Source organism: Manacus vitellinus, unplaced genomic scaffold (genome assembly GCF_001715985.3).
Source record: "Manacus vitellinus isolate BGI_N305 unplaced genomic scaffold, ASM171598v3 scaffold_21_pilon, whole genome shotgun sequence".
NCBI lineage: Eukaryota > Metazoa > Chordata > Aves > Passeriformes > Pipridae > Manacus > Manacus vitellinus.
In genome coordinates this window covers 7,212,760-7,221,009 of record NW_021939546.1, presented here as the reverse complement: position 1 = coordinate 7,221,009, position 8,250 = coordinate 7,212,760, and the positions used below count along the sequence as shown (strand labels likewise).

At 38.5% G+C, this 8,250-nt stretch overlaps 1 protein-coding gene across 9 annotated transcripts in view; it reads right to left on the bottom strand.

Annotated features, from left to right (window-relative positions):
- The window catches only part of DAB1 (DAB adaptor protein 1), a 433,753-nt gene that overhangs the window by 153,844 nt on the left and 271,659 nt on the right, over positions 1–8,250 (bottom strand). Inside the window, exon 3 of one of the 9 annotated variants that reach the window (XM_018072295.2) lies at positions 7,380–7,471. The exons of the other annotated variants lie outside the window; for them this stretch is intronic. The gene's annotated coding sequence lies outside the window, so the exon portion shown is untranslated. The remainder of the gene's footprint in view (positions 1–7,379; positions 7,472–8,250) is intronic. 9 annotated transcript variants of the gene reach the window in all.

The following is an 8,250-nucleotide window of genomic DNA, read 5'->3' as shown; positions in this document are numbered from 1 at the left end:
CAGTGTGCTGCTTTTCTCATGGCTTCTCTCAGTCACCCATGAAAATTTAATGAGGCATTTAGGGCTGTTACCTTCAGAGTCAATGGAGGAAGCATATTTAGCCTAATGCACTTGCTGCCGAGCCAATAGGTCTGTTGCAGGCGGATCAGAAGTCATGGAGAGACTCTCCTTTCAACACAAAATTCACGACCCATTAAACTTATTCTGTGATAACAGCTTCTTTACAAACGGGAACCCATAGAAAACAGAGGCTGTCATACACTTCCCGAAAGGATTTACATACAGAGAGAAGTACATTCGCCAGGTTATTGCCATTTCATTAGTATTATCTCTCATCAATGCATAAAAGCAGCTCTGCTCTCGCTAACTGAGGTAAATGACTAAAAGAAAAGCTTTTTGCAGCCTCCAGATAGATCTGATTCGCCCCCCGGGTCTGAGTGGCCGCATCTCCCTCGGCTGACAGGGAAGACGGCTCAAACCATTACAGGGTATTGGATCTGATTAGAAATTACGAGCGAGATGTTCTGCCGGACACGCAAATATTCAACTGCTGATGTGCACTCTTGGAGATGACAGCCAAGGGGTGATCACCAAGATGCTCACAAAGTAGAAAGATGTCTACAGGTTATTTTACCTCCACCTGACAGGCAGGAGATCTGAACCAATGTGGCAACATGGTTAACAGGGCAAGGAGTGCTCATCCAGGAGCAGAGGGAAAGGCTGAGTGAACAAATTGATTGAAAGTACATGCAGATATCTGGTAACGTTCTCAAATATTATCAGTTTCATCTCCCTCAATTATTCTTTCCATATCACATTAGGTATTAAGCATAAAAGATAAAGTCATGTAATAACCTTTACAATGTAACAAAAATGCACTTCAAAATTCAAGCCACAATTACAGAAGTAGTTGATGGAGGGGAGACTTTCCTTATAGACCTTTTTTCTTCATTTCAATTTATTACAGACATGAAAGGTGAGATTAACAATTGAACCCACTTATTCTAATGTGAATTAAAAAAATTAAGTCCTAGTAGTCAACTTAATTGCAGCAAAATTTCCTATTGGTGAGAATTTCACCATCTAGGAAGACAAAGAACTTAAGTAGAAATAAAGACATAGAAGTCACTTTTTCATTTCAGCATCCTTGAGGAGGCATGTGGCTATGCTTGTCTATAAGTATTAAGTCCAATAAAATGTTGGTGATCCTTAGTTCCCAAAAGGCATATTTTTTTGTTGGGGAATCAGTAAATTAACTGCTCTATGCCCTTGTCCATTACACTATAAAATGAAGTTGCACTTACTGTGTTGCTGGCCTCACTAAGGTCCTGCAGTGTACAGGAAGGGTGCTAATGGTTGACTAAGAAGAGAAGGAGCTTTGAGTGAGTGCAAACTTCATTCAATTTCTGAAATGGATGGATGCAAGACACACTTGCTAACAATATTTTTTAAATATAAATATAAATATAAATATAAATATAAATATAAATATAAATTTAACTAAAAAGACTACCAGGTCACAGCTTGTAATATGAGTGCAAATGAACTTGTAATTATACTATGCAATTTTCTACTTAGAAAAAAAAGAAAATAGAACTGACTTTTGAAGAGTAATATGAACTGTAGTTCTTTATTTTGTTCTTTCATTATGCAGGAGTTGCCATAAGGAATCTGCTCTGTTTTAATGTATAATATTTTTAAGGCCATGACTTTGCAACACAAAATCTCACATGAGAACATATACATGGTCACAGTTCCTTCTCTCTAGTGACCAATGAGTAAAAGAGCAAGAAATTTGGTGTGAAGACTGACATAGATGCCTTTTTTTCTTATCTGTAAAGCTTATTTAAACTCATCATTTCATATTCTCCTTTCTGATGATGCACTGTGCCATCACAAATTACGTGATAAACCATTAAGAATTATACATTAAGATCTGTAGGACAAAGGGGTAATTTCCACTAAGCATTGACCAGCTGGAGGACTGAAGATAGAAACCTAAAAGCACAGTTCTCAACTATTTTCCCATGTGTTGAATAGTCACCTCTGCAGCTCTCAGACCCTTAGTGTTTCCTAAAAGAACTAAAGGGAAAGTAGTATCATCTTCTTAGATCCTTATTAGAGAAAACAGGACAACGATCCTAAGCTATTTAAGTGTTTCTGTACACTCAGTTGAGATAAGGATGAATTCAGTGCTACAGCCAACAGCACTGCACAAATTGTTTAAATAACTGCCTCAAAATAAAATTAGCATATCCACTACTGATACCTGCAGACCTGTTTTTTAAGTAATTTGTTATACTACCCAATTTCAATGGAACTGCAGTTGTCAGTAAACTGCTGTACCCCACAGAGCAAAGATGTTTACCTGGAAATAAGAGATAATTTGCAAGATAATTATGGATGGTGAATTCACTGTCAAGGTTTCTGACTCCTTAGGAAAAGGGTAGTCAAAAAACTTCCCTGTTTCACCTCCGAGGCAAGTTAATCAGTTTTGTTCAGCTGCAAGCCTATGTGAAATGCTAAGGCAGTATGCCCACTGTAAAACCACTATTTTCCTGCAAAAATGGCAAATCACTGGCCACAAATCCCATAGGGTTCTTGTCAGTGTAACAGCCATCAGCATTAATGAGAACTGGACATTCTCTGAGATGGAATATAGGTCTTATCTTCATTAAACTAAGCCATGTATCTCAAGCTGTGCTGATGATAAAGGACTACCAAATAATGGTAAGGAGAAATTTTGAGAGATGTTTGAGGAGTCTTTGGTGGTGCTTTCAAAGAATCTAGAAGGGAACAATACACAATGTTACACTTTACTTGATTCGAGCAGGAATTCAAATATCTGAAGAGAGAATCAGCTGTTATTTCTGCTATTAACATCTCACTAAAATATAGTACAACATGCAGACCCATCCATTCCTTGCCATCTGAGCTCAAAAAATGTTGGCCTCCTCACAAAACCCCTCTTCACATCTACCGATCTATATTGTAGCCTACAGCAGGATCATCTTGATCACTCTGGAGACACTCTACATGAATAGTTCCTCACACAATAGTGATTTCAGTTTAATAAGTTCCTCTAAGGCAATTAGGCACTGACTGAAAAGAATACCTGCTGCATTATCAGTAGCTATGGTAGCCCATCTTTTACCATTGTAGCCACACAGTTATCTCCTTAGCCATTCAGCAGAACAATTAATCACAATTTGGTATTCATTCTCTATTTTCTCAAATGCAAAGAAACTCAGGTCTCTCATTCCACTAAAGACCTATTAGGGATATTTTCTCAGATACCAACTCAGCTGATAGGTCACTAAGCAGAATATGTTCCTCCTGAACACGACTCTTGCCCACCAAAAGATCTGTGTAGAAAAATTGTGGTGGTTCATCATGAAAAATGAGAAGCCACTCTATCATCTGGCAGTGACACATCAGCAAGAGGTTATGATAATCCTTGACCACACAGTGCAATCTGATAACACATGCATCATCCCAAAAAATCAATGACATCTATCCATTAAAAGCCAGCACGTGGAAATACTCAAAAGGGAATTAAGTCTTGAATGTTCCAGAGACTCATCATGAGTTTCTGAAGGTGGAGTTTCTACTATTATGGCTTGGTCTCGGGAGGAACTCTTCATTCATCTCAACAAAGATTGCACAATCTTGTAGTTACACATGCAAAAAAGGATTCGGGAGCTTGGTTCAAATCCCAGCTTTGTCAGTGACTAGTTGTGTGGCCTTAGAAAAGTAAACCCACACTCTTTTTATGTCCATCTCTACCACACCTATGTCAGAGGCCTCCTAAGAGACTTTCTCCAGCAATACTTGGAAAGATCACAGAGAGAGGCAAAGACATGCATAAACACTAACCATTGTTATATATATGACCATTCATTCCATTTTGATTCCTGGGAGGAAAAATAGAAACAGGATCTTATCATTACATCTCCTAGCCCGTTATTCTCCATCTCATACTCACAACATTACTGAACTAACCCTAATGCAAACACTTTCCTCAGCTGCAAATTAGCAGCTCCAAGTGTCTCAGACTACCCCTCCAAAATCAATCTTCTAGTAGATGGCAGCAAGTAGATGCCTGTCCTGCCAAGTAATGGAATTCGTGAAAGCACTGAAGATTATGATCCACATTATTTCGCAGATGCCCATGAAAGAGTCTATGATTCTTCAAGTACAGCGATCAACTTCTTCACAAATCCAAACTGCTTCATATTTCAAATCCTTTTTGGCAAGGTGCATTTCCCTTCACAGCCAATTAACTGCAAACTAATTTAGAGTGGGTTTGCTTTTGCGAACGTGTCAGGTTCCAGCAGAGAACATGTTGCTAAAAGCATGATATATGCACACATTCTGAGTTCTGTTGTTCTCTCATCCCCCCTCCCAGTCATCACTGATGATCCAGACAGAGACACCTCAGCATTAAATAAGTTCCTTTCTAGGAAAACTTCACAGATGAAGAAAACTTTCAGCATCCCCTATATCCTGAAAGCCCACATGTTCTGTATTAATTTGCAAAGTGCTCACACTAGTTTAAACACACATAAAAGCGTACCTACTATAGAAATGTATTTCTACTATGGAAAATAAAGAATATCTGCTGTATAGAGAATTCTGAAATTCGTCTTCAGTCTGGATTACAGAGTAAAAGGGAGTCTGAAAATTTCAAAATCCCCATTTCTCCAAGAAGAAAGCTTATTGCAGCCTGTGCTTGAGATTTTGTCTGCTCTAGCAAGCAGTCAACACATTTAAGCTTTCTGATTTGGACAATACTGCAACTTCTTTTTACCAACTATATATTTATCTTCATTATTTCCTTATTTTCAGATGTGAGCTTTACAATGGAAAACTTCAGACTCAGAGGTTCCTAAAGATCTTGGCTCTTGTCATAGTCTGTGATTTTGACAGCAAAAGATCCACTTGCCATTGTAAAAATCATTTTTTGTTAAAAAGGTACAGATAAACATGGTATTTAGGGCTGCATTCCTCTCAATTTCTGCCAAAATAACAGATATTCAGGAGACAGCAATTGTGTGTAGTGAATGTCCTCAACAAGTAAGGTTGTTATTCATTTTCTCTTATGTCACATTACATTTTCCTCTTTATATTTTCCTTTAAATATTTAGACAGAGCAGAGAGTTTAAAACATGTCATTGACACAAATAAATGTTTAGGCAGTCATTCTACCTTGGGTTCAGCTCTTGTCAGATCTGATAAGTTAAATATCACTGGATCTGGTCAGTAATTGGATGGAAGACCTCTGAGGAAAACTCAAGTGCTGAACTAAGTGACTCTGGTTACTCAGTAGGTGTTTTTCTAACCTCAGACTCATCCTGAAAAATGCCCTCAGCATGATAGTATGAGCACTAGCTGAAAAAGGCATTTTCAAGTAAGATTTAATGTATTATTTCTGTTAGGCACTAGAAAAGACTCCTAACACTTTCCTTTCAAACTTGCTTAGCCCACTTTCGACTTAGTTGAGCCCACTACTATATAAAGCTATATTTGAAAGTATGAAATCAATTTTTCATCGTTTTCCTTTTAATAATAATTAATTTTTAAAAACCATTGTTTAAATAGTCATTTGTACATTTCTTTGTCTTTGATGCCTACATTCCTGACCCTTCCTCTTACTCTCCCATTATGTCTCTGAGGGGTCAGCCTCAGTCCAGCTCATGGACATCCCTGCCCATGAAAGGGGGGTTGAAACCAAATGATCTTTAAGGTCCCTTCCAACCTAAACCATTCTGTGATCCTGTGATGAAGTGGACTGACACTGATGAGACCACTCCACCCTTCAGGCTGTGGAGTACCCTTGAGGCCAAGGACTGAGGAGTTCCTTGACTTGCTTATGAACTCCAGCCTTCCATGTTATGTGGCTCGACAGTCAACTAAGACCTGCATCTCAAATACAAGATCTCAGCATTTCTGGGACACTACAGCTGCCATGGAATTAATGAACAGGTAAAACTAGCTCCTGGGATGTCAATTTTCTCCTTGTCCAGCAAAGAGGCTGGACCTTGGAGCTCCCAATCCCTGTGCCCACTACACAGTGAGGGTTTGCACAAGTCTGGAAACCTCAGCTCTAGGCAGCACGCCAGACTTCAGCCAAACACATTTGTCTAAGCTGATATTTCTGTAATACATTTCAAAACATGACAAATCATTACTTTCTGATGTTTGGTATTCATATTTTTTTTCCTCTTTAAGCTTTCCAGGCAGAAATAGAAATTGCAAGTGCCACCATAGCAACTCAGTGCAATAATATAAATCTTCAAATAACAATTTAAATGAAGGATGTGTGAAGTATTTTTATTTTGTAATAAATTTATAGATGTCAACTAGATCAGGGCTTCATTTCTAAACAGGTTTTGCTGTTTATTTAAAAAGACAATCCTTCACTTGAAAGAGATTATAACGTTAGCCTGAAACAAAACACTGAGGTTTAACAAAACATCTCAAATCCATACTATTTATTTATATTAGAAAACTGCTCACTGGAACAGCTTAGGTTCCTAATTGTCTATGTCACTTTTTACTCTTGGCTTTCTTATTCACATTTAATAAGAAATTATGACAGAACCAAGACAGAATCTATACGAGCCAGTTAGGGAATCCTCACTCACTGTCACAAAACCAGGATAACTTCAAAGGTTGTTAACAAGCGGGATTTTTAAAGACTGACGATTGTATATGCTTAAGGTCCAGTTTGAGACTATGCAACACATACGTAGAAGAGATCGTAGTTTTTCACATACGTGGTTCCTCCGGCTGAGCTGATATCTCTCCAAATCAGGATAACACTCAGCTAATCAGGGAATACAGTGGCACCCCTTCAAGCCAATGTAAGGGCCAAGTTCCAGTTTCAGATGCTAAGCACGCACTGTTGGAACTTTTGGAAGGCTGACTTTCACATATATTGTGCATTAAAGGCTGAATCTGTATGCCAACCTCTAGCAAAACTGCCAAAGACAGCAGCATCAGTATCCAGAGGAGTTACAAGGAATCAAGGTTGCACACAGAATAAAAATAAATCTGAGTTATTGTTAAGCCAAATAACCCATTCCTTTCTGATTCCTTCATTTCTCATCAACATCTGCCTAAACATATCTCCTTTACAATGAATTTGTTTCCTCAACATAAAAATAAATTTGAACAAGAACACCAAGATGTTTGTCAGCTTTCAGAGCAGGGAAAATCCATGTTGTTTAAAAAACAAAGCTTCTGAACATGCAAATATGTTCACTGTGGGCTGAAATATATCATAGGCATGGTCTTTAGCAAGGAAAAAACTCCAAACTTGATTATAAATAGGTAATTAATTACAAAAGATCTATAGCAGTCAACTGAATACTTACCTTCTGCTGAAGTACAAGTCCTTGGGAGTGACAAATGTCAATACATAACACAACTGAGGAGTGGGTGGTAAGCAAGACTAGATCCATCTGGCCTGTTGATGAGGAAGAAAGAGGGAGTGTGACCAGTAACACATATGCCAGGGCACATACTGGATGAGAAAATTTGAGTGTGGAGCTTCCCCAGCTTCATGCCCTTATGTTAACTTCAAATCTGTGGTAACGTATGTTCCAGCCCTGCACATCGCTGCCCATATTTGTGCTCCATACGTAATCCCCCAGGAACACATGAGCATGACTTGGATTGGAGAAAGTGGGGTTCATGGGAAAATCTACTGAAATTAAACAGTGACAGTAAATGAAATTAGAAGTTGCTGACATTTGTTTCCAGGTAGCCATAAATCCACCTTCCTACTTTTCCTATTCTCTGAACATCTTCCTTTTCTAATCCACGGGAGGTTTTCCAGTCTGTCTGACACACCTACTCACTGCTTTGCCTCTCCCATAGTCTGGAAACTGAATCCTCTATCTATAGAACCCTAATTTGCTACACCTTCTGAAGATGATTTTGCACTGAGCTCAGGAAGCATGGATTTTATATGTGTTTTGATGAGCCATCAACTATTTTAGATACTATTCACGCTCACCAACAGATTTTGAAATGAAACAAAATCTGCCTCTCATCACATGCACAACAGGATGTAACAGATGTCACAGAGAAACCAAGTAATAGCAGTTTTCATGGTTGAATTCAACAATTACCTCTGTGCTCCACTCTGCGGCCTCTGCCATAAAGCCCAATAAAAATGAGACAACTACCCTCAGGAGTCCAGTGTAAACTTTTATAAACAAAGTCTAGGAAGAGACAAGCCAG